We start from the raw sequence: 26,794 nt of genomic DNA, 5'->3' as shown, positions 1-26,794 counted from the left end.
ACAGCTGGTTCTCAAAGAATTATTTCCTCAACTGAAGCTCCTTCCTCTCTGAGGACTCTACCTTGTGTCCAGCTGATACACAAAACCAGCCAGTACAGACTTACCTGACTTCTGATCTACTTGAAACTTTCTCTACATCTGCACATTTCATATCAGCACTGCTGAACACTCAAAGCTGCAGTTTTATCAGCAAACTGAAATGTGCCTGAACACTAATCAACAATATTGTTACCTCTCAACTGTGCTTGATCAGCCCCAAATCAACTTCAAACCATAGCCTCTCCCTCCAATTACAGATGACCTCTCACCCAAACCACAACTGAGTGCACTGCATGGACACGAACAAACACACACACACACACACACACACACACACACACACACACACACACTAACCTCCCAGGGTTAGAATTAAAAACAGGCAATATCACACCATGTCTGGCTTTTTTTTTTTTTTTTAAGCATAGATCTGGTTAGCAAACTCAAATACTCATGTTTGCAAAGCCAGCAAGTATTAACTGAGCTATACCCCCAGCTTCTTCATTATTCTTTTTTTTTTTGGGGGGGGAGTTCTTTTTCTAATTTTATTTTTAATTACACTTTATTTACTTTGAATCCCACCTGTAGTTCCCTCCCTCCTCCCCTCCCAATCTCTCCCTTCCTCCTCCTTCTCCACCCATGCCCATCCCCAAGTCCACTGGTAGGGGAGATCTTCTTTTCCTTCCTTCTGATCCTAGTCTGTTAGGTCTCATCAGGAGTGGCTGCATCGTCTTCCTCTGTGGCCTGGTAAGGCTGCTTCCCCCTCAGGGAGAGGTGATCAAAGAGCAGGCCAATCAGTTCATGTCAGAGACAGTCCCTGTCCCCATTACTATGGAACCCACTAGGAGCCTGAACTGTCATGAGCTACATCTGTGCAGTGGTTCTGGGTTATCTCCATAAATGCTACTTTGGTTGGACTATCAGTCTCAGGGAAAACACATGTGCCCAGATTTTTTGGATCTGTTGCTCTTCTTGTGGAGCTCCTGTCCCCTCCAGGTCTTACTAACTCCCACTTCTTTCCTAAGATTCCCTGCACTCTGCCCAAAGGTTGGCCATAAGTCTCAGCATCTCCTTTGATAGTCTGCAGGGCAGAGCCTTTCAGGGTCCTCTGTGTCAGGCTCCTAACTTGTTCCCTGTTTTCTCCTTCTTCTGATTTCCATCCTCTTTGCCTTTCTAGGATTGAGCATTTTAGCCAGAGTCCTCCCTCTTGATTAGTTTCTTTAGGTGTACAGATTTTAGTGGGTTTATCCTATATATATATATATATATATATATATATATATATATATATATATATAATATTATATTATATTATATATATAATATCCGCTTATGAGTATATACCCTGTGTCTTTCTGCTTCTGGGATACCTCACTCAAAATGATCCTTTCCAGATCCCACCATTTACCTGCAAATTTCATGATTTCCTTGTTTTTTATTGCTGAGTAACATTCCATTGTGAGAATGTACCATAATTTCTGTATCCATTCCTCAACTGAGGGACATATGGGTTGTTTCCAGCTTTTGGCTATTACAAATAAAGCTGCTACAAACATGGTTGAGCAAATGTCCTTATTGTGTACTTGAGCCTCTTTTGGATACATGCCAGAAGTGCTATGGCTGGATCTTGAGGAAGCGTTATTCCTAATTGTCTGAGAAAGCGCCAGATTGATTTCCAGAGTGGTTGTACAAGTTTACATTTTCACCAGCAGTGGAGGAGGGTTCCCCTTTCTCCACAACCTCTCCAGCATTTGCTGTCACTTGAGTTTTTGATCTTAGCCATTCTGATGGGTGTAAGGTGAAATCTCAGGGTCGTTTTGATTTGCATTTCCCTGATGACTAATGACGTTGAGCATTTCTTTCAGTATTTCTCTGCCATTCGATATTCCTCTATCAAGAATTCTCTGTTTAGTTGTTTCCCATTTTTTAATTGGATTACTTAATTTGTTGTTTAACTACTTGAGTTCTTTATATATACTGCATATTAGCTCTCTGTCAGATACAGGGTTGGTAAAGATCCTTTCCCAATACGTAGGTAGTCGTTTTTTTTTTCTGACGACAGTGTCCTTTGCTTTACAGAAGTTTTTCGGTTTCATGAGGTCCCATTTATTGATTGTTGCTCTTAGAGCCTGTGCTGTTGGTGTTCTGTTCAGGAAGTTGTCTCCTGTGCCAATGAGTTCAAGGCTCTTCCCCACTTCTTCTTCTAACAGGTTTAGTGTGTCTGGTTTTGAAGTCTTTGATACACTTGGACTTTAGTTTTGTGCAGGGGGGTGATAAGTATGGATCTATTTGCATTTTTCTACATGTAGCCATCCAATTAGACTAGCACCATTTGTCGAAGATGCTATCTTTTTTCCATTGTAAGGTTTTGGCATTTTTGTCAAAAATGAGGTGTCTATAAGTGTGTGGGTTTATTTCTGGGTCTTCTATTCGGTTCCACTGATCTACCATTCTGTTTCTATGCCAGTACCATACAGTTTTTATTACTGTTGCTCTGTAGTACAGCTTGAGATCAGGGATGGAGATACCTCCAGAAGATCTTTTATTGTAGAGGATTGTTTTAGCAATTCTTGGCTTCTTGTTATTCCATATGAAGTTGAGAATTTTTCTTTCCAGGTCTGTAAAGAATTGTGTTGGTAATTTGATGGGAAATGCATTGAATCTGTAGATTGCTTTTGGTAAAATGGCCATTTTTACTATATTAATCCTGCCTAGCCATGAGCATGGGAGATCTTTCCATCTTCTGATATCTTCATCTAATTCTTTCTTCAGAGACTTGAAATTTTTTTCATACAAGTCCTTGACTTGCTTGGTTAGGGTCACACCAAGGTACTTTATGTCTTTTGTGGCTATTGTGAAGGGTGTTGTTTCCCTAATTTCTTTTCAGCCCTTTTGTCTTTTGTATACAGGAGGGCTACTGATTTGAGTTAATTTTGTATCTGGCCACTTTGCTGAAGGTGTTTATTAACTGTAGGAGTTCCCTGGTAGAATTTTTGGGGTCACTCAGGTATACTATCATATCATCTGCAAACAGTGATACTTTAACTTCTTCCTTCCTGATCTGCATCTCCTTGATCTCCTTCAACTTTCCTATTGCTATAGCAAGGACTTCCAGAACTATGTTGAAGAGATATGGAGAGAGTGGGCAGCCTTGTCTTGTCCCTGATTTCAGTGGGATTGATTTAAGTTTCTGTCCATTTAGTTTGATGTTAGCTATAGGCTTGCTGTAAATCGCCTTAACTATGTTTAGATATGTGCTTTGTATCCCTGATCTCTCCAATACTTTAAACATGAATGGATGTTGGATTTTGTCAAATGCTTTTTCAGTATCTAAGGAGATTATCATGTGTTTTTTTTTTCTTTCAGTTTGTTAATATGGTTGTTCATTATTCTTAAAAACATTGTTTTGGGACACTGAGGAGATAGTTCAGCAGTTAAGAACACTGGCAGTTCTTCCAGAGGACCCTGGTTCAACCCCAGCACCCACATGGCAGCTCACAGCAATCGGAATCTTTAGTTCAGGAGACCCTACACTCTTCTGGCCCCCCTGAGCACTGCGCACATGGAGTGCACAGTCATGCATGCTGGTAAAACATCACTATACATAAAAGACGAGCCATAAATCACTTTTCCTCGACTCGAGTACAATATCCAACCAGTCCTCTATCAGTTTTGTGCTCTCACTCTGCATTTCTAGCCAGCCACATACCTACAGCAGTACAGCCATTAAATATTACACCTCTTAAAGCCCACAAAGTTTTCTTACTTTGTTTTCTTCTTAGACAAACCCATCCAGGCACATGGTTTCAAAAAGCATCTATGTAATAACTCACATTCCCCCCCCCCTCACCCCGTGCTCCTCCTCACGATTCTGAAGTCTTTTCTGGCTGTAAACTTATATTCAACTGCCTACTTCAGTACCAGGTTAAAGTTGGTCCTCAGTGCTGGAGCGGGAAAAAAATCAGTATTAAATCACCCATCAAAAGAATGCATTGTCTTTACAGAAGGGACTGAAAATCTGGCTTTTTATAAAGACATTTTCAAGTCTGTACTAGGTCAGAGTGAGTGCTAACAAGTGAAACTGTCTACACTAAATTTCACAGTCTCCACTAACCATCGCTAGTCAGCTGTCTGCAGTAAAATGACTTCACTATTCCAGGAAACTCCTGACAGGAAGATAAGAGTTTCAAATAACTTCATTGTTCATTTCAGGAACTTCCCAAGAAACTCACATAAACCAACATCAAACCATTCAATTTTTTTTTTTTCAGTAAGTAGCAGTAAATGATTGTTCACCTTCCAACTGTTTGACTGTCTTACCTGAAGATGTTTGCCTTGCTGTGTCTGTCAACCCTCAAACTTTTATTGTGATCCTTATGCTAATAGCAATCAAGCTTGGGACTGAAATATGAGTTGTAACCCAGCCTCCCAACAGTCAACTCCAGTCTTGCATTGTCGCCACTACTGCCCCACCCTCTCTCAGTGCGCACTCCGCCCACCCACACAGACACTCCCAGCTCCGTAAGATGGTGCTCCCTGACTGGTGTAAGTAATAAACTCAACAGCTTGTTTTTGGTAACATTTCCCAGGAGCAAGAATTCTACAGTACCACTGGACAACTTCCCAATGTCTATTAAAACTTCAGTGCAGCAGTACCAGATTCATTACAAGCCTTGTTGGAAAATAGGAATACCTTTGTAGAAGGTTATGCTAAGTCATCACCCTACATTAGACAGCATCCACTCACACAGTATCCACTCACACAACTAGCTTCGATGTCTTGAGTCGTCAATTGGTTCACTGATTGAATTCCTAACTATCAAATACACTGAATGGATATCTGAATGGATATAATGAGTGAGGAGTTATGAGGAAGATGGGAAATACATCAGAGACAAGTTTACTCATCTAAGAAAAAAATCGTCTGAGAAACATAATAAAGTTGAATACATAAATAATCACCAATAGTAATAGTCAACAGAAGAAAATACTAGAAAATATGGTACAATTTAATAGTGAAAAACTGTAAATGAGTCTTTGTAACTGCAAAACCATTTATAAACATGATTCACAACTGAGAGAGCGGGTTCCCCTTAAATCTTCTACAGAACATTAACAACTCTTACCCAGCAAGAGCAAACACAACCAGATGTGCTGAATTATTCCTGTAATTGCACTTGGGAGGCTGAGACAGGAAGACTACCATGACTTTGAGGGCAGCCTGAGCTACTACATAAGACTTTAATCTCAAAAACAAAAACAAAAACAAAACACTGAGGCTAGAGAGCCTGACTCAATGTTTACATCCTGCTTTTGCAGAGGATTCAAGTCCAGTCACCAGTACCCACGTCAGGCAGTTCACACCTGCTTGTAACTACAACTTCAGGGGTACCCAATGCCTCTGGCCTCCCAGGTACCCACACTCACATGCACATTCCCCCCGCCCCCACATACACACATAATTTAAAAACAAAAATAATCTTAAAAAAAAAGAAGGGTAAACGTATGAACATTTAAAATGCTTCAAGGAGCCGGAAAGATGACTCTTCAGTAAAAGTACTTGCTACCAAGCCTGATAACCTGAGCTCGGTCCTGGGACTCGAATGACGGAAGGAGAAAACAGTCTCCCAGTTGCCCTCTAACCTCTGGACATGACCCTCTTTTCCTATCACCACAAATACACACATGTAATAATTAAAAAATGTAAGTGCCTCGAGGACCATAAAGTACTAAGTGAAGTATTTCGAACTTAAAATCTGAATGTGAAAAGAGCAACTGTCTCCACTGCTGCGGCTACTGACAGGAGAAGCTGGAAGAGGGGCAGAGTTTATTTGAAGGGTGTGGCCCCTGGCAGGCCCACCATGCCCATGCCATCCAGCAGATGGACCACACCTATGTTTAAATGGGCATCACAAACTGGACTTGGTGTGATTTAGAGAGACAGAGAAACATACACAGAGAAACATAAAATTGTGAGGGGAAGAGTTAAGTGGGGTGAGCATGATCAAACTGCCAAATAATAAAAACAATGTACTTAAAACAGAAACTCCACTGCACAGGGCAAAAAACACAGAATTAACTTAAAAACTGGTTGTGATAAAAGATTTCCTAACTATTCTTAGAAATCGACTATGAGAGGGAAAAAATACCATATAAAATACAAAAAAAAAAAGAGAGAGAGAGAGAAACCTCAATTTTTAAAAAGTCCATAAACAATCTCTTAAAAACAAACTATCCAGAGGCTTCAGAGATGGCTGAGTGGTTAAGAGCACTGGCTGCTCTTCCAGAGGACCTGTGTTCAGTTCCCAGTACCCACATGACAGCTCACAACTGTCTGTGACTCCAGTTTCAGGGGAGCTGGCACCTTCAGACACACATGCAGACAAAACACCAATGAAGATAAAATAAAAATACATAAATCTTAGAAAAAAAAACTAACTAAAGCTCAGACCACATATAAAGATCTAACCTACAGAACTGAACCAGAAAGGAAAACACCAATGTCCCAGAAAGAAAACTAAAGAGTATAAAGGTTCACGGGTGGAAAAGGGGGCATAAGCCTGTGAAATAAACTATTTGACATCACTGACAAGATGAAAGACAAAGTATTCTGAATCCACCAGCTTTCATCTTCCAATCTGGTAAAATTCTGGAAATCCAGCTGCAGACAGATCAGGACTTTTGTACTCACAAAATGGCAATAGGAATACCTATTGGAAATATGCAAGGTTTATCATTTTTAAATAATTTTTTAAGAACAGCTGAAGAGTCACAGAAAAATACAGAGGTCGGACACATAGTTCTCCTGCACCCTATACACAGGCTCCTGCTATTTACATCTCACACCGAAGTGGCACCTTCGTCATAGCTCATGCACCAATATGAAGACACTATTATTAACTGAAGTCAACCATCTAATTCCATTTCTTCAGTTTTAATTTAATGTACCCTTTCTGCTCCAGGATCCTATCCAGTTTATACTAGTCTGAAACAATAACATATTGTTAGTAACAGCCAAGGTTACCCTTGGCTGTGACAGTGTCTGACTTCCTTGTTTCTGATGACTATGATGACAGAGACAATTTGGCCAGCACCATTCAAATACTGTGTAGAATTTTCTTCAATTGGAATCTGACTAATATTTTCTTATGATTAAACTAGGGTGACAATTTTCAGTGTAGAAAGCCATAAAAATAATGTGCATTTCATAACAATATTATCAACACACTTATAATTGTTGATGTTAACCCTGATCACATGACTAAGATAGTGTTTCTCAGATCTGTCCTACTCAAGTTCTTCTTTCCTCAAATTTTTGTACTACACTCTTTAGAAAAAAAAAATTTGCTGCATGTAGCTTACACTTAACAAGTAAGGAATTAAGCCAGGAGGTGCTGGCACACACCTTTGACCCCCGTCCTTGGGAGGCATAGGCAGGTGGGTCTCTTGAGTTTGAGACCACCCTGGTGGAGAGTTCTGAGATAGCCAGGACTACATGGAGAAAACCCGAGTCAAAACAAAACAAGTAAGAAATTATATTATTCATGCATGGCTTCATTTATGGTTTGAAATTTTTTGCACAAGAGAAATCAATATGAATTCAGTATTATTTTTATACCCGGTAATTATATACTGATTTATTTTGCCTCTACCCCTCACCACCACCATATTCCGGTGCAGGCCGGTGGGCATTCTTCCAGCAGATACTGGCACATTACTCAGGGTGTTTATTTCTTCCATGCCAGCACTATAAGATGTCACAGGGTCTCCTGAAGTTTTCATTTCCTTGCCCATTCCAAGAATTCGGCCATTTTTCCCAAGAGGGGCTGGTTCCTTTTACTGGATAGGTATTAAAAACTGAGAGCTAATGTGAGCTGTGTGTGCTCACACCTACAGCGGTGTCATTGCTTCTTACACCATTCAACGAACAGGGAAAGAAACACATGGGATTCTCTTTCTCAGACACAACACTGGTCTAAATGTGTGTGTGTACATATGTGTACATACATGTTATCTGGAGAAAAGGCAGCATGCTTGACATGGATTAAAATCCTTTGAAGCTACTTTTGAACATCAACACATACATAGTTGCTTATCCGACACTAAAAGGAAAAAATAGGGAACAGCTAAGACTCATGAAACACAAAGGATAGCACAGTACTACCACATAAAATACTACAGAGCTATTAAAAATGAAAATGTTAGCATAAATTTTTCATCTGTTTATACTGTGTGCCAAAACATTCCTCATAAACTTTAATGCAGCAGAGTTATTTCAAGTCAAACTCAAGTTGAATTTAAAATACTGACATGCACACAGATGGTATAATTAGCTTTTTCCTCCTCAGACCCTCAGATAACTTAACTGAGCTGACTACTAAATGAAAAGTATGGATCATCTGCATTAGCAGGGAGGCAAAGTTTGTTTGTTTGTTTGTTTGTTTGTTTTTGTGAGACAGGGTTTCTCTGTGCAGCCTTGGCTGTGCTAGACTCACTTTGTAGAGCAGGCTGGCCCCAAACTAAGAAATCTGCCTGCCTCTGCCTCCAAAGCACTGGGATTACAGGTGTGCACCGCACCTGGCTGGGAGGTAAAGTTTTGAGGACTGCAAAATCATGCACAGAGACATAGTATTCATATTCTTGATTATAAAGTAAGGCATTTTAATTGAATAAAAGGACCCGCCATTTTTTTTAAGATTTATTTACTACTTACAGAACATTCTGCCTGCACACCAGATCTTTCTATAGGTGGTTGTGAGCCACTACACGGCTGCTGGGAATTGAACTCAGGGCCTTTGGAAGAGCATCAAGTGCTCTTAACCTCTGAGCCACCTCTCCAGCCCTAGGACCTACCATTTTTATACTTTGTAAATCTATTGCTTATATCTCTTATTTTACACCCCCCATGGTAACAATTTCTAACACAGAGAAACATCATTTTAATGGAAGATTTAAAAAATGGTGAATTAAATACTCTTCTACACGTGTTTCTAAGAGACAATAAAATAACCATGTCTCTGAGGTAAAGCAAACTTGAGTAAAAACAGCATTCTCTATATGGAATGCACCCCGTTGAAGCTGCCTTCAAACATCAACATACCACAACACAGTACCCATTTGGCCACCAAGTGGCCTCTCTGTAACTGTTCATACAACTGTCCCAAGAACTGCACTGTAGAAAAATGCTTAGGCTAGGCGGTGGTGGCCTACACCTTTAATCCTGGCACTCGGGAGGCAGAGGCAGGAAGATCTCTGTGAGTTTGAGGCCAGCCTGGTCTACAGAATTAGTTCCAGGACAGCCAGGCTACACAAGAAAACCTAACAACAAAACAACCTAACAACAAAAACAAGTTTAATATATAGCTCATTTCAACAAATCAATAAAGTCTAAATTCCTTACTGGGTGTGGTGGTTTAAGCTGGGATGTTTCCCATGGACTCAAGTGTTTGAACACTTGGACTAGGGTTCTGGTCCTAGTCAGGGAGGTTATGGTACCTTTAAGCGTAGCCTTTCAATATTCCTCTATTGAGAATTCTCTGTTTAGCTCTGTACCTCAATTTTTAATTTGGATGACTTGATTTGTTGTTGTTTAACTTCTTGAGTTCTTTATATAATTGGATCTTAGCCCTCTGTCAGATATAGGGTTGGTAAAGATCCTTTCCCAGTCTGTAAGCTGTCGTTTTGTTCTGTTGACAGTGTCCTTTGCTTTACAGAAGTTTTTCAGTTTCATGAGGTCCCATTTATTGATTGTTGCTCTTAGAGCCTGTGCTGTTGGTGTTCTGTTCAGGAAGTTGTCTCCTGTGCCAATGAGTTCAAGGCTCTTCCCCACTTTTTCTTCTAAGCGGTTTAGTGTGTCTGGTTTTATGTTGAGGTCTTTGATTCACTTGTACTTTACTTTTGTGCAGGGTGATAAATATGGATCTATTTGTATTTTTCTACATGTAGATATCCAAGTAGACCAATACCATTTGTTGAAGATGCTATCTTTTTTCCATTGTATGGTTTTGGCATCTTTATCAGAAACCAGGTGTCCATAAGTGTGTCAGTTTATTTCTGGGTTTATTCAATTCCATTGATCCACCAGCCTATTTCTATGCCAGTACCATGCAGTTTTTATACAAGGAAATCACGAAATTTGCAGGCAAATGGTGGAAAATAGAAAAGATCATCTTGAGTGTGGTATCCCAGAAGCAGAAAGACACACATGGTATATACTCACTTATAAGTTGATATTAGACATATAATATAGGATAAACATACTAAAACCTGTACACCTAAAGAAGCTAATCAAGAAGGAAGACCCTGGGTAAGATGTTCAGTCCTCATTCAGAACGGCAAACAGGATAGACATCTTGGAAGAGGGAGAAAGCCGGGAACAAGACAGGAGCCTACCACAGAGGGCCTCTGAAAGACTCTACCCAGCAGGGCATCAAAGCAGATGCTAAGACTCATAGCCAAACTTTGGGCAAAGTGCAGGGAATCTTGGGAAAGAAGGGAGAGATAAAAATACCTGGAGGGGACAGGAGCTTCACAAGGAAAGCAACAGAATCAAAATCTGGGCAAAGGGGTCTTTTCTGAGACCAAGGACCATGCATGCAGATAACTTAGATAACCCCTACACAAATGTAGCCCATGGCAGCTCAGTCTCCAAGTGGGTTCCCTAGTAAGAGAAACAGGGGCTGTCTCTAACATGAACTCAGTGGCTGGCTCTTTGATCACCTTCCCCTGGGGTTAGGGTGGGGAGGGGGCAGACAGCCTTGCCAGGCCACAGAGGAAGATGGTGTAGCCAGCTCTGATGAGACCTGATAGGCTAGGGTCAGATGGAAGGGGAGGAGGACTTCCCCTTATCAGTGGACTTGGGGAGGGGCATGGCAGGAAAAGAGGGAGGAAGGATAGGATTGGGAGGTATGAGGGAGAGGGTTACAGCTGGGATACAAAGTAAATAAACTGTAATAAATACAAAATAAATAAAAAGGAAACAACAACAAAAGAAGGGTAGTCTTGCTGGGTTAGGTGTCAGGGGAGGTGGGCTTTTGCCCCAGTTCACATTTGATCTCTGCTTTCTGACTGTGGCTTAAGATGTGGTCTCTCAGCCCCCTCATCTTGCCGCACCCACCACTGAGGACTCCCCTGGAACTATGATCCAAACAAACTCTTCCTTCCATAGACTGCCTAGGTCTTGGTATGTTATCACAGCAACATAAAGTAGCAAATACACTGGACACGTCTCTCTTCATCTACCAACATCCTCATGAGCTACCTTTTCTTCTTCCTACTTAGCCTAGTCAGGAGTCACGCAGAAGAATGACACTATGTGTTGATACAAATGCATGTGAGTGACATCACTTGAGTGACGTTCCCAGGGGGCCAGAAGACTTTGGGTATGGTTCATCAGGTGCCATCTACACATTTGTTTCCTTGCTTATTTGTTTATTATTGAGACCTTTCACTGGACTGCAGCTTGCCAAGTAGACTAGACAGTCATTCGTTTGTTCGTTCATTCATTCATTCATTCATTCATTCATTCGTTTGTTCGTTCATTCATTCATTCATTCATTAAAGCAGTCTCTCACTGGCCTGGAGCTACTTGGCAAAGTAACCTAGACATTCATTCATTGGTCTGTTTGTCCATTTAGTCATTCACTCTTTGAGACAGTCTCTCAGGGGCCCAGAGTTTGTCAAGCGGCCTAGACTGGCAGGTTAGACAGCACAGGAGTCCAGCTGGGACTCTAAGTGCACGCTGCCATGCCAGCTTTCTTACAGGAGCTCTTCGGAGTGAACCTGGCTAAGTCCTCAGCCCATATTTTTATATTTGATCTTATCCAAAAAGCTAAGAAGAGATGTCAGCCCATATGTTTAAAAGAATGTAAGATCTTTTCCATCATTGCTGCCTCTTGTTCACATGCTTGCCAGGTAATGTACTGATCACAGCACTTCCTAGCCTGTCCCAGTCTTGTACATGCTCCTTTGTCCCAGGAAGGGTTTCTTTCCTCTAAACAAACCGCTAATGTTTACCAAGATACTCCTGAAACAGTAATACTCAGAAAATAAGTAAAAGAAAGTAAATTCAAATCCTGAAGTAACTCTGACTGATTGGACACATACTCAGAGTTCAAATTTATAACAGACAGTTTTGAGAAACAAATTAGAAATCAACGTTCTAGGGAGCTAAGGAGCAAGTGCAGTTTTCCTTCCATAAATGTTCGTACCACCCTTTAGTCTAGAGTTTTACCTGCTGGCTATAAAAGTAGAACAAAAAATCCGTATAAGAACAGCAAAAGATTAGGTGGGGAAAATCAGTGTCTTGTCATGCCAGATGGGAAGGTATATGTTGCCAATAATTTTAAAAGGCAGAATTAAAAAAAGGAAAAAAGTAGATGGATCCAATCGTTTAAAAAAAAATTGCACACTTTTGAACAAAACAAAGTATTATAAAGTAGTTTTGTTTGTTTGTCCCAGTTTTTTGAGACAGGGTTTCTCTATGTAGCCCTGGCTGTCCTGAACTCACTTTGTAGACCAGGGTGGCTTGGAACTCACAGAGATCCACCTGCCTCTGCCTCCCTGAGGGCTGGGATTTCAGGCGTGTTCCACCACGCCCACCTTATAATGTAGGTTTTTTGGGTTTTTTTCTTTTCTTTTTTTTTTTTAAGAATTCAAGACTGAAGAAAAAACTTCAACATCCCCGGGCCAAATACAAGTATAAGTAATCTGTTAGATTTTGCAACATAGTGACAAAACAATTGACATCAACAACTTAGGAGAGTAAAGAGTTAAACTTGTGGTTTCTGAAGTTTAGGTCACAACAGGAAGGGCACAGTGGAGCAGCTCATGAGTGCACACGTAACAGGAAGTGGTCAGGGCAAATCATAGTGCCCAAAATTATGGACCCAGTGGCCTACTTCTTCTAACTAGGAATGCCACAGCCTCCCAAAAGCCTAAGTCCATCAATGGATTAAATCCATTCATTAGGTCAAAGCCTTCATGATCTAATCATCTCTGGAAATACTGACAGACACACCCCAGAGGTATGTCTTTATAAATCATGTTCTGGGTTATTTCTCAATCTAATCAAGATTTACTGAAACAATCAGTATCACTAATACGGCTTATCACTGGGATACTGGTATAATAGAAAATACCAGAAAAAGACTGATATGCTCTCATTTGATAATACCACTTCTGGATATCTACACGGCCGAAGGAAATGCATGCAGAGAACACACGTTCATATTTATCAGAGGGAACTCTAAAATAGTGAAAAAAAAAAGGAAGCATTATTAAACACTATAAAATGATTTGCTTTTGATAGATCAATGCAAATACTAAATACTAAAAAAAAAAGCTTTAAAAATTATTTGCTACCTTAAAAAAATGTTACATAACAAAAATTTTCTTAAAAATACAAAGCTATTTGTGAAAAGACAACTCAGAATCTCTGAAGATGATAATTACTGCAGGAGACAATTTAGACCTAGTCGCCACACTATTGTACATTTTAAAAATAACCTTCAAAAGCACAGTAATTAAGACTATACACATAGACACTGAAAGACACTGATAAGAAACAAACGTAAAAGAGCAAGGGAGCATCCACTACAAGAATCCAAAATAAAATAAACAAAACAAAGAGTTTCACACATAAACAAGGATCGTAACTCTTTCTTGCAAAAATTGGCAAAACTGGAAAGTTCTGAGTAAATAAAAGACTGAAAGGTATAGCTTAAATCATTTTGTCTTTACTCTAAATTTAATTTGTAAATTAGTAGCTTTTACCTCTTAGCATGATGTTAAAAATCAAGACTCACCAAGAATTATATACACCACCTGAAATCTAAGCCTGGTATCTTGATTCAGTTGTTCCAGAAGAAAGGTGAAGATTAATTACCCTCAAGATATAGACAGATGCAGACAGACAGACAGACATCAAGACAGCTGACATAAACAAACTCTCTCACACACACACTGAAGACTTTTTGTTTGTAATCAACAAGAATATTTTTGAGGTTCAGGTTAAGTCACTAGCCTAGAGCAAAAGATAATTAACAAGAATACAATAAGCAGCATGTATCCAAGCAGATTTCATGACAAAGAATAAAAGAGAAGGTCAAGTGTTTTGTTTTTTCTTTAATTTGGTTTCATGAATAATTATTCTATTTTGTTTTTTAAAAACCTTAAGAATCACACACAGGGTCATTAACAAAAACAAACATTGTCTTAAATGTTTAGATGGCAAATAAAGGGAAACCCAGGAGAGGCTAAGAAAGGGGAAATGATTGAAAGAAAAATTTGCCCAGCTCTACAGTACACTTACGAAAATATGCTTACATGAGGTTAATGCCCTCTTTACTCCTAAATACTGCTAGATTAACAACAATCACTGTCAGTTCAAGGCCAACTTGGTCTACAGAGTGAGTTCCAGGACAGTCAGGACTACACAGAGAAACCCTGTCTCGAAAAACCTAAAAAAAATTTTAAAAAAGGAAGAAGAAAAAAAAAAAAGCAAGCAAACAAACAATAAAAGAAACAAGTATCCTAGATGACTTAATCCTACATTCCTTACCCCAAAATAAATGGAGAGTACAACACACAGGTTCACTACCAGAGTGATTTTCACACTGTAAAGAGCAGTGAGACATTCTAGAAAATCTAAAAGGCATGTATAATTTAAAAAACTGTACTATTTTGATTCCTTTGTCCTTATGAATCACTGATCACCCTGAGCACACAGAGCAGATCTCCACCAAATACAGTGCTCACTCCATTATTTCTGAAGTAATAAATGTAGATAATTTTGATCTCAAAAATGTGACATAGAAAATCTTACTTTTTTCTATGTTACTTACAAAATGGTGACATAAAAAGTCTCTAATAGGCTTATATTTTTCCTATGTCAGTTATACTTTTCCTAGATAATAGTCTTATATTTTTCTATGTCATTATTTTATATTATATACTTTTCTATATCACTATTTTACATTATATATAATATATTATATATAATATACAATAATATATTGTATATTATATATACAATATATTGTATAATATATTGTATATTATATATAATATATTATTGTATATTATATAATTATAATATATTATTATATTATATATTATATAATATTATTATATATGATGTAATATTATTATATATAATAATGTAATATTATTATATATAATCTATATACTGTAAGGGTTTATAATAAGTTGAGATATTTCAAAAGCTCAAAATCCCATAAACAGTCAGAGTTCACTTTTAAATGTTACATTTAAATATGATGCTACCAAACCATAATCGCTGATTTGTAAAACAAATGTATTAATTATATTAAGACCTACACCAGCACAGGTTTAGTTTAAGGTTCAGTTTTAATAGTCTTTAATTCTGAAAATAAAACATTTTTAAAATTTATTTATATTGGAAAAACTTCCTGATCAATTATAAACAGTAACTACTGGGCTGCAAGAACAATAATAAAAGCCCTGTTCAACCCTTTGAATACAATTCTGTACTTCACAAGTGCATTCAAGTGCAGCACTGTATACACAGCTAAAGGACTACATTTCATGAGAAACGAAAAGTTTTTCAGTTAAATAAAACTGCTCTGATATGATTACTGTTTGTAGAACTTTAGAAATAAGTATTTTATGTATAAATATGCTAGTTTTGTATTTTTACTTTGTCTAAAAGACAACCATTTTTGAGGGCCGCAAGCCTTTCCTCTGCATTTTCTCTAACAAGTCAGCACAGTTCAGATGCAATTAAAGTCTCAACAAAGCCAATTTACTACCCTCTAAGTTGTCCTATAACCGGTTTCTAGATTACTCTCATACAAACACTGCCAACACCGTATTCTCCAATATTGAAAACCTGAAATTATTTTTTATTGTTTGCAGCCCAACAACTGATTGTTCTTTACTATTCAGTGTGGTGTTCCCTAGTCCTACCAGTCCACTGACCTGAGCAACATAGAAACAGGGTGTGCAGATGAGAGCACAGACAAGGAAAAAAACAAGGCACAAAGTCAAAAGGAGAGAGCTCTATGTTCCCTACACCAGAACGCATTCAGCACTATAGCAGACATAAATGTTCCAATACACACAATCGCCACAGTCCTGTCAGAGCAGAATAAGGAAGATGTCAGGCGAAATGACACTTTGGCATATATAAAGCTGAAAAGTTCTCTCCAGTAAGTGCTATAGCATTGAAATATCAACACCAAAGTTTCCTCATCTTTGAACAGCAGCTCTAATACACATTTCCATTTTCCTCTGATCCTTTTAAAAAATATCCATGAAAAACCCCACATTAATTTAACAAAGAGAATTGTCTTCGTTTCATTTGCTAGTTGGTAATTTCTCACAAATATATAGCTTTTACCAACCTTTGTTTTTTTATTAGTGAACATTAACATATGCTAAAAACAAATAACAGCCATCAACGAAAAAAAAACAAAACTGCAGCATTAAATATAAGCTTTGAGAAAACCAAAATTACTAAATAATCCAGGACACAGTGAAAAGATACGTTTGCATACTTTCATTATTTACATACATATAAAACTGAAAATCCTTGGACATATAGTAACAAGTACAGAAAATGAAAAAAAAAGAAACAAAACCCACACACACTATGTAAAGACACAGTGCTAGATCTGTCAACAAAATGCTTATGGAAGCCTGAGGACCTGAGTCAGGTTCCCAGAGCCCACGTGAAGAGCTGTGCGTGGTGGCATGTGTCTACAATCGCAGTGCTGAGAGGTGGAAACAAGCATCAGCTCACTGCCTAGCCAGTCTTCATGAAAAGATTAACTTCAGGTTCAATGATAGAATCTTCGGAAAAAAAAAATAGAGGAAAAGAAAAAATAAAGATAGAGAACAGGATCACTCCTCACATCAACCTCAAGCCTCTGTACAAATATGTGAGTGTACACATGTCATATACCAAATAACAAAGCCTTGTCTTTTTTTTTTAATTTTTTGAAGCAGAACCTTACTAGTAGTTCAGAATGGCTTTAAAATTGCTTGTAATCCTCCTGCCTTACCCTTCCCAGCACTGGGATTACAGGTATGTGCCAAGATGACCAGCTAAATGGTTCTTATTTTTAGCCTTTATGGGAGCAGAAATTCCTTTCACCTTAATGGACCACCTCTTAGGAAATAATATTTTCTATTCTTTAAAATGAATAAGAAATCTATGTTAACAATACTAATTTATAGTTTTTCCATCCTAAAAATCAATTTTCAATATGAAAAATATTATATTTCTATTTTCAGTAGATATCTGAATAAAAATATGCAAAATTTATACCTTGCTATATCAAGATAAAAAAATCAATAGGTGGTGTATGTATGTTTGTTGAATTTTTCATTTTGTTGGTGTCCTGGATTGGCTCCCAAATATTCCCAGAAGCTCAAATGTTAAAAGCTCGGTTCCCAGTGAAGTAGTGGCCAGACGATAACTATCGTGAAGGCACTGATCTCAGGAACAGATCAAGGTATTTACGAATTAACAGCCCAGAGAATGGCTGGGAGGATGGCTGGGAGGCAGTGGAAACCTCGGGAAGGAGGTCTAGGAACTGAAGCCGATTCTGGAAGACATGACCACAAAGGATATAATCTATGCGGGCTGCCCCTGCTGTCTCCCTTTGCTCCCCTGAGGCCAGCAGATTATCTGCCTTGCCCCACTGCATGCAGGTTCCTCACCATGCTGTTCTGCCTGACCATAAGCCCAGAAACCATGGAGCCAAACAACCACGGACTGAAACCCTGACCCTCAAGTCAAAATGTCTGTCTCTTGTAAGGTGATTTTTCTCAGGTATTCTGTCGCAGGACAACACAGATGCCACATGCTCAAATAATAAAAGCAATGTAATTTAAATTATATAAATTCAATAATTCTAATACATGTAAAATCAAATGAACACAGACATTTTGAAAGGAAAGAGAATATACTTATAATGTCAAGGGTAATTTAGGGGAAAGTTCTTCTACGCGCTTTTTTTCAGCATTCATATTTCTTCTGTGCGTAAGAATACGACAAAGACATGATTGAAAATCTATCTAAAAGCCTGGCATGGTGGCACACACCTTTAGTCAGCACTCTGGAGGTAGAGCAGGCAGATCTCTGCGAGTTCGGGCCAGCCCAGTCTACAAAATGAGTCCAGGACAGCCAGCGCTGCACAGAGAGATTGTCTTGAAAGCAAAGAAACAAAGAAAATAAATCTACAAACTAACCATGATAATTCCCACTAGTTTGGGCTACATAGCAAAACTGTCTCAAACACCCATAAAAGCAAGCGGTTGGGAGGACGACAGGAGCAGATCCCCCCCCCCCCCCCCCGTGCTCTTCTCACTTAGCAATGCTTGTGGGGCTGTGAGCTGTTCAGCATTCCATCCTGGTAGAGATAACTATGAGTACAGCATTTTTGAATGCTTAATAAAGTGGATCTTGGGTCACTATAGCAGTAGGACCCTGGAGAAAATTACTTAACCTAAGGCCTTTGCTTCCTTATTTAAAAAAAAAAAAAAAAAAGATTTATATGATACAATAGGTTTCCTGTGCGGATTGAACAAAACAATAGTCTAGCATAGCACTGGGCACAACTAATGACAATCTCTTTCTCACAGTTTACTTTATAAACTGAAGGGTTGTGTGGCTTCAGAATCATATGTTGAGACGTTCGCCTACCAGTACAATGGTTTTTGGAGGTGAGTTTGGGGATCTCATTAGATTTAAGCAAGATCCAGAGGGCCTTTATAATACTAGTTACACCCTTGTAAGAAAACAAAACAAAACAAAACTCTCCCAGGTTCCTTTTCCTCTATCCACCCCCCTCCGTCCTCATCCCCCCTCCCCCTTTTTTTCCCCTCTCACCCTTCCTCTCCACCTGCAGGCACCAAAACAAAAGGCCAGAAAACCACACTCTTAAGGCAGACATCTACAAACAAAGAAGAGGGCCCTCACCAAAATTAAACCACACTGACACTATGACCTCAGAGTGCCTTCAGCAGTCCAAAACAGTGAAAAAACACTGTTTTAAAAAGCCACCCTATATGTGATATTTTGTTATGGAAAATGAAGTAGACTAAAGTGTATCAAAAAATACTTTTGAAGATTCTTTGGAAAGCAGATCATTTTCACTAAATCTTAATTAGCTCCCCCAAACCTATCTCCAAACCATTTAAGCAGTAGGTTAGGGTCTCAACACATGAATTTGGGGCCATGCGTGCATAAACTATAAGAAAAAAATTAGCTATTAATTGTGTGTTCTGCTAGACAAGCTATCTTGACATACTGTGGATCTGTAAATCTACTTCCTAAAAACAATGTTTACAATGGCATGTTACTGTAGACTATAAAACATTAGATTAACTGCTAGATGTTTATTGATTTTCCAAGTTGGCCAGCAGAGAGAAAATAAGGCAGAACGAGAAAGGTATGCCCGAAACATATTTTCAGGCTCTTCACAATTCCTTTTTCCAAGTCAATACATTGCAGACTTCAAAAGAAAACACACACACACACAGGAAATTAAACAACAGTTGATTATATTGTGAACAAAATGACAACAATTCCACTAGTGACAAGAAGAATCCTTGAAAGCCAGTCCAATCAGTCCTCTCCCCAGTAGTTCAAAGAAACTGGCAACATCACAGGTTGAATTCGCTAGTGAGCTATACAATGAGTCTTCTAATATTTATAGGTGCTATGTAAACAACATTAAATACCATTACATCAGCACTGAAGATGAAAAATGCCTTGATCTTTTTATAAAATTACTTTAAATACCTATGTAAAAAGTGTTAGCAAAAATACTCACTTTAAATTCAAAATAATCTGAAATTATTCTTCCTTTGCATACATAGAGAGCTTATTTCTAAAATAGAGACTAGGGTGTAACATATAGTGGCCTTTTCCCACCTTCACAGAAATACATATATTTAGTAATTATCCACCCTGGAAGCAGAAAACTAATACAGAACAAGGTCAGAACATTAAGTTATAATTACACAAAGACTAAAGAATAACAATAAAGATTCAGAATGTAACATCTTTTAACTATCCAAGACTATGAGACAGTAACAAAGGAAACAGGCAAAGAAGTACTGTGTTCAGACAGTTTTTAATATTAGGAGACATCATCATCTTCCCTTTTTTAATAGCTTCCTCCGTTGCCAAGTTATCTCACTGCTTTTGAGTTTGTAGCTCTGTTTCATCAATGAAGGAAAAGGAAACAATCTGCTGAAAGTCAAGGGGAAAGCAAGCCTTGCCAGAGCAAAGCAAATGATCTTACACCACAGCTTTCCAGCATGATTCCAGGACTAAGACAGTCTCTGAAAACTTAGTGTTTCAAAACACACGTTAAGATCCCTGGTCAACACAGCTAAACTAAGGAACAGGAGAAAATGATTTTCTGTTTTCTAGTTTTTGTAGAACCACTGACTTACGTAAGCCATTAGCTGCAGTAAAGCTAACACACTGAATTAACTCCTCCAATTTCATCTTTCTTCACTGTGTACCTATGTCTTGTTGTTTTGAGAATCAACCTGCTTAGGACAGGTTACACTATGTCAGATAGTTAATACCAAAAGTTACCATCTTGGGCCTGAATCCAAGGATGGAAATATACTACACATCTGACAACAGCCTATTTTAATAATACAAAAATTACAATATTAACAAGGCTTAAACTCTACATATTTTCCTAGCTGTAAAAGTAATGTGAAAATTTAGAAAAAATAAAGAACAGAGAAAGAACCACCCACAATCCAGAAAAATTAGATTTTTGATAAATTTTCTTGTAGTGACACAAATTTTTATTATCTAAGTGCGTACTATAAAGTGTGAAAAAAATGTACATTTTTTTGGTAAGTATATTGAGCATCAATTAATAATGTGACCTGTTAATTTCACAAAGGTCTCTAAAACATTGGGGGAGTAGGAGAGTAAGTTGAAAAATACAGACTATTCCCTAAATGAAATACCTAAAATTTTAGTGTCAATACTTTAAAGACAGCAAGTTGCAAGATATGAATGTTCTTATAGTGACACTAACGTTTTTGCACCTACACTAAATGGCCTTTTCTTTTCTTACCATTCATATTTTCATTAACATTTTTATTTCCATTGTAAAAATAGTTAAAACTATGTTTCAATAAGAATTTAAAATGTGTATCTTTAATATTATTATTTATTATTAATCAATTATTATGCTATTATTATTCATTATTATTATGTCCATGATGTGTGTGGGTGTGTGCGTGTGGAAGTCACAAGACAACTTTATGATGCTCTCTCCTTCCGACTTTGCATTTGCTCCAATGTCTGAATTTAGGCCCTGAGGCAAGCCCCCTTACCCACTGAGCAATCTTGCCAGCCCTTGCACTGGAATTTTAAAGCAGCTTAAATTCAACAGCTCATCAATACTTCTTTGAAGTACAGCTATCAAACAGTTAATTCTTCTGGCCTATGAGATGGTTTGCCAAATAAAAGAAAAGCACTCTTCACATTCCTGTATTCATTCTCATTAAAAAAATAATAACAATTATAGAAGATTCCTTAGTCGCACTGTTTTCTTTTGTTTGAACCCACTGTTTATGGAATTATGCAGCTGTCAGAACGACAAAAGCTGAAATGACTTCATTATCAAGGGGACAGTATGTTTAATATATAAGCCACTTCATTGGGTTCATAAAAGAACAAAATAAAACCATATTACACATTACACATTTAGTTTACACATATTTCTAGGTTCAAAGGTTCGGGTCAATTCAACTGATCGCAGGTCTAACTCATTCTCTTCCATGGTTCCATGGTTTAACAAAGTCTATCTCAAACAGTCCCTCAAATTTATTACTTTGATATTCTTGCACAAACGCCGTTGAAAAGAAATCCAACAAAGGCTTGGGGGGGGGGGGGCGGAGAAACAGTAAAGTTGGGAGGCAAGAATTGTCTCCCTTTAAGTCAAGCATTTCCTGTTAAGTGACAGGAGGTCTGCTCCCAGGAATACACTTCGCTAGCCAAAGGAATGGCCCAAGACTCAAAACAAAATTTGCCACTTGTGTCTTGAAAATCAATCTGGTTTAAGAGGCGATAAAACAGGAACACTGACACGTCTTCGAGGGCCATATTAACATAAGGGAGAGGCGCCACGGATTTCAGCTAAATGCTTTTGCCATTTTTGAAGAAGAAAAGCTAATTGTTAATGGCCATGTGACACAGTAGATCCCAGAAAGGAAAGGGTGGGAGGAAAAGAGAAGAGTTCAAGGCAGTTCAGGGTCAGAACAAGTCAGGCATCCTGTCATTAGCAAACGTTCTCCTAGCTGAAGGCAAAATACCGCTTGCCCCAGAAGGAGTGGGTGAAAAGTGGGGGAAGAGAACTGAGTGCGAAACCACAGGGGAAGGCGAGGTGGCGGCTGGGGCGGGGATGATGTGGGGGAGCAGGGCTGGGGTCACCCGGCTGAGATGGGGAGCAAAGCGCCGGACCTAAAACACGGCGAAAAGCACCAGCGGCGGAGACAACGACGGACCCCCCCCCGCCCCGCACCACCCCCGGGTTCTCTGGGTTTCCCACAGCCCCTCCGCCTCCGGTCGGAGCGACACTCAGGGGTGTGACCCGCCAGCGAGAGGGCTGCCCAGAGCTTTGTGTCGCCCGCTCCCCACTCGAGGGCTCCTCCCCCGCGAGCCGCCCACCCGCGCGCAGCCTCCCGCGTCTCCAAGGAGCCCGCAGCGCCGCGTCCTCGCCCACTCCCGCCGCCCGCGCCTCCACCCCGGCCCCGGGGACCTTTTGTGTCTCGGGGGAGGCGGGGGAGCCTCCGCGGCTCTTCCCCCCCGCCGCCCCGCGGGGCCACCGGCCTGGGGGAGCCCCCCACCGCGCCGACCGGCTCGGCGCTCCCGCAGCCCGCGCCGCGCGCCCACCCGCGGCCGACGCCGTCCCCGCCCGAGCCGCCGGCTGACAGGCGTCCCGGTCCCCGCCCGGCCCCGCCGCCAACTCACCAGCAAGTGCGGCGCCCGCGGGCTCCGGGCGGGCGCGCGGGGCGAGCGGATGCAGGTCCGGCGGCGGCGGCGGACGCGCCGAGGCGTCTCGGGCCTCCCGCGCCCCACTCGCGCCTTCCGTTCCGCGAGGGCCGCCGGCCGCCTCACGCGTGGCCGAGCCCCCCGCTCAACATGGCTCCCGGGCCGCGGGGCCGCGCGGACGGCCCAGTAGTCCCGGCCGCGAAGCCGGGGCGGAGCGAGGCGGCGGGACGCGGGCTGCCGGACCGCGGGGCGCTCGGGGAGACCGCGGCCGCCGCTCTCGTTCGTCTGCGTGCGCCGCGCTTTCTCTCGCTCGGAGGCTGCGGCTTGACGCCTCCGCCTGTTCCCCGGAGCGAGCGAGAGGGTGGGGAGGGGGGGACGGAAAAAAGAAAAAAAAAAAAAAACAGACTTTTATTGAAACGATCCAACCAGCGGCGGCGGAGAAGAGCGACCGGCTGCGGGAGCTTCCCCACCCCCGCTTGCACGACTCGCCTGGGGCAGCGCGACCCCTGCCGGCGGCGGCGGGGAGGGGCGGGACCCTGCTCGGGGGCGGGGCCTAGGGCCGGGGCGGGGCCTGAGGGGGGCGGGGCGTTCCCGGCGACCTCGCGCCGCGGGCCTGGCTGCAGACACAGTGGGAGAGCTGGAGACCCTCGCTGTGGACCGAAGGCTGCCCTGTACCTGTCCACAGGGACTGGTGGGAAACGATCACTGTAAATCAGCCCCTCAGCTGTGCCCTCACAGCGATAAAACTCTGCTTGAAGTATTTCGGTCCCTACTCTTACGCCCTGCCCTGGCTTTTGAGAGTTGATGTCAGACGACCCACACAGAGAGGTCCCTCCCGGTCGAATGCTGCAACTTTTCTTCTGGGGCTGGCTGCGTGGTGCGAGTGCCGTAATCATCCACGCACGGCGCTTGGATTTAAGCCGCGCTGTTTTTAAAGCACACTGCTGGGTGGTCAGAAACGCTGGAGTCCAGCTCCGATGGCAGATTATCAATGGCTACAATAAAACGGAGCCTTGTGAGAGGGTCGATACGATGTTGTAAGAAGAACCAGAAAGGGCTACTGTTGCAGTGAGCTGGATTCGGTGTCTTGGAAGAGGCGGGCCAAAAAGGTTGGCCTAGTTTCTGCAAATCTTTTTCCCTTCTTTTGCAGTTCAGGAACAGCTAAGCGAGTGTGTTGACTAAAATGGCCCTTTTCTTACCACAAGTAGGGATAGGAGCATAAAGTAAAAACAAACTTAGATCCCCAGAGAGAAATAATGAGAGAACTGAAAGAAGACAATGGGGCCCGGATGTGGGCGTCCTAAACAAGAAAAAGTTAACCATATAAAAGGCCTATAGGGAGAGGGTTGGTTTTTTCTTTTGTTTTTCCGTTTTCAACACTGGGAAGTGCACAATACATTTTAAATCCAATTTCAAATCTCATTATTTCCTAAGGACTTCTGAATAATATCCTTTTTGATTGCTGGGCAAATAGTTTTTCCTTGAAAATGCATCCTGCTATCTTCTTTCTCTTACTTTGTTGGGCAAAGTTGGATGTGTTTTCTACAACTACTAAGGTTCATACATGTCAGTCAGATGGGTCTCCAAAATTACCAGAGCCGTAGGTAACAATCATTACTCTCTACAAATGCTTTGACACTTCCTTACCTTGTAAGAATGAACATATCTAAAACTCCTCCCTTTAAATATGTGTGTGTGTGTGTGTGTGTGTGTGTGTGTGTGTGTGTGTGTGTGTATGTATGCGCGCGCAGATTCAGCCCAGCCCAGCTGTGGTGGCACAGGCCTTTAATCCCATTGCTCAGGAGACAGTGGCAGATGGATCTTTGTGAGCTCCAGGCTAACCTGGTCTACAGAGTGAGTTCCAGGAAAGCCTGGGCTACTTATAGAAACCCTCTCTCAAAAAAAAACCAAAACAACAGGAAAAAAAAGGTATGCACTTTTAAACAGCAGTTAATGATTTTTTTAACATGTGTCCAAGCAATTTTATAATATGGAAAGAGCTAGCATCATTTTCAGAGTTATTTTGTAAATTAGAGAAAAAATATTTTTATATATGACCTGCTTTTACACCAAACATTTTCACATGCTTGCCTTATTTTAAAATGCAATTTGTGCTTTTTTTGTTCTCTTAGTAAATATTCGAAACAGTAAAAAGGAAGTCTACATAATTGCACCCTGAGTTGCAGCATCTGTAATTCTTCTGTCATATCATTGGACTGGAATGAGCCCATTAGAAACAAAAGGTTATTCTGCTAAAGAATATCTTCCCTACCATAACTCTATAGTAGGAATTTGATCCTTAGAGTTTAGATGTATTTGGTTGGTCTGTTCTTTCCTTAAAAAAAATTTTTTTTAACTGTACCATTTGGACCAGGTACAATGCTAGCCCTTAAAGATTAACATGGGCCAGTTACCATGCTTGATCTTAAAAATGCATAGGTGGAGATACTTTTGCCCTTGTACTCTGTTGGTGAAAATAAGCAATACACACACACATTTCTTAAGGAACCAATAGGTTAATGCATAAACAGGAGAGACAAAGAAAATCAAACAACAATGGTAATAAGTCAAGGAAGGAGGTGACAGGGTGCTTCTGGTGTCTAAGATGAAGAAAAAACATAAAGATGAGCAGAGGCTAACTCAGTAAGGCACCAGCTCTTTCCTTGTGTCACTCAGCAAGTGCTAACTGGCCTTTTCACTTAGTATGCAATTTTTAGGGATTATTTCTTTCCTTTACCTTGTAAAATAATTTTTATTTGTTTGTTTTGGGGTTTTCTTTTTGTTTTGTTTTCTTTGTTTTGGTGTTTGTTTGTTTGTTTGTTTCCTTCTTGTTTTTGTTTTTCAAAACAGGGCTTCTCTGTCTAGGCCTGGCTGCCCTGGAACTCACTCTGTAGACCAGTCTGGCCTTGGAACTCACAGAGATCCACCTGTCTCCCAAGTCCTGAGATTAAGGCATGTGCCACCATGCCCGGCTTTGTAAAATAATTTTTGTTTGTTTGTTGGAAAGAGTTTCTTTACATAGCCTTTGGCTCTCCTGGAACTCACTTTGTAGACCAGGCTGGCCTTAAACTCAGAGATCCACCTGCCTCTGTCTCCTGAGTGCTGGAATCAAAGAATGCACCACCACACCTGGCTGTAAAACAATTTTTAACTTTGAATGTTTTCCAAAATGTAGTTAAATATGTTATGTGATTAAAGCAAAAACAACAAAACAAAAGAAAAAAAAAAACCCTAGTGCTACTTGGTGAAGGAGGGGATTTGGGAAGAATTCCAAGTTCAAATTTTCTTGGGAAATGCCATGTTCCTTCTCTTGTAGAAAGTCACTGCAGATTTATGTACTGAAAGCTGGGAGGGGCTCTGACACAGGCCAAGCTCTCCTAACCGCAAAGAGCAGCATCCTTGGGGCAGACATGGAAACTCTGGGGAGAGAGTCAAAAGCCACTGAGCAAAGCGGGGCAGAAATGAAACTGTTCTTTAGTTACTGGCAGAATGCTTTGGAAACGCGCGGCTCCTAGCTTCCAGGGTGGCTCCCCGCAAGGCTATATTGAGACTACGGAGGCATTAAATAGGTTGTTCTTCCTCCCTCCCTTTTTCTTCCCTTATGTACACGAATACTCAGTTTAGAATAAAACAGAGGTGGGCTCTTAATCAGATAAAATATATTGAAAGTTTAGGGTATGGTAGAGCATGCCAGGAAAGTGGAAACAGAAAGACCGGAAGTTCAGGCTCATACTT

General features: G+C 40.5%; 1 protein-coding gene across 1 annotated transcript in view; it reads right to left on the bottom strand.

Moving 5' to 3' along the window:
* Positions 1-23,350, bottom strand: part of Cdk17 (cyclin dependent kinase 17) — a 78,723-nt gene extending 55,373 nt beyond the window's left edge. Inside the window, exon 1 of the mRNA XM_060377922.1 lies at positions 23,039-23,350. The gene's annotated coding sequence lies outside the window, so the exon portion shown is untranslated. The remainder of the gene's footprint in view (positions 1-23,038) is intronic.
* Positions 23,351-26,794: the final 3,444 nt, after the last annotated feature.

This window comes from Meriones unguiculatus, chromosome 2 (assembly GCF_030254825.1).
Source record: "Meriones unguiculatus strain TT.TT164.6M chromosome 2, Bangor_MerUng_6.1, whole genome shotgun sequence".
Classification (NCBI taxonomy): Eukaryota; Metazoa; Chordata; class Mammalia; order Rodentia; family Muridae; genus Meriones; species Meriones unguiculatus.
Note: the sequence above shows the minus strand (reverse complement) of the source record. Positions and strands in the feature narration are given on the sequence as shown.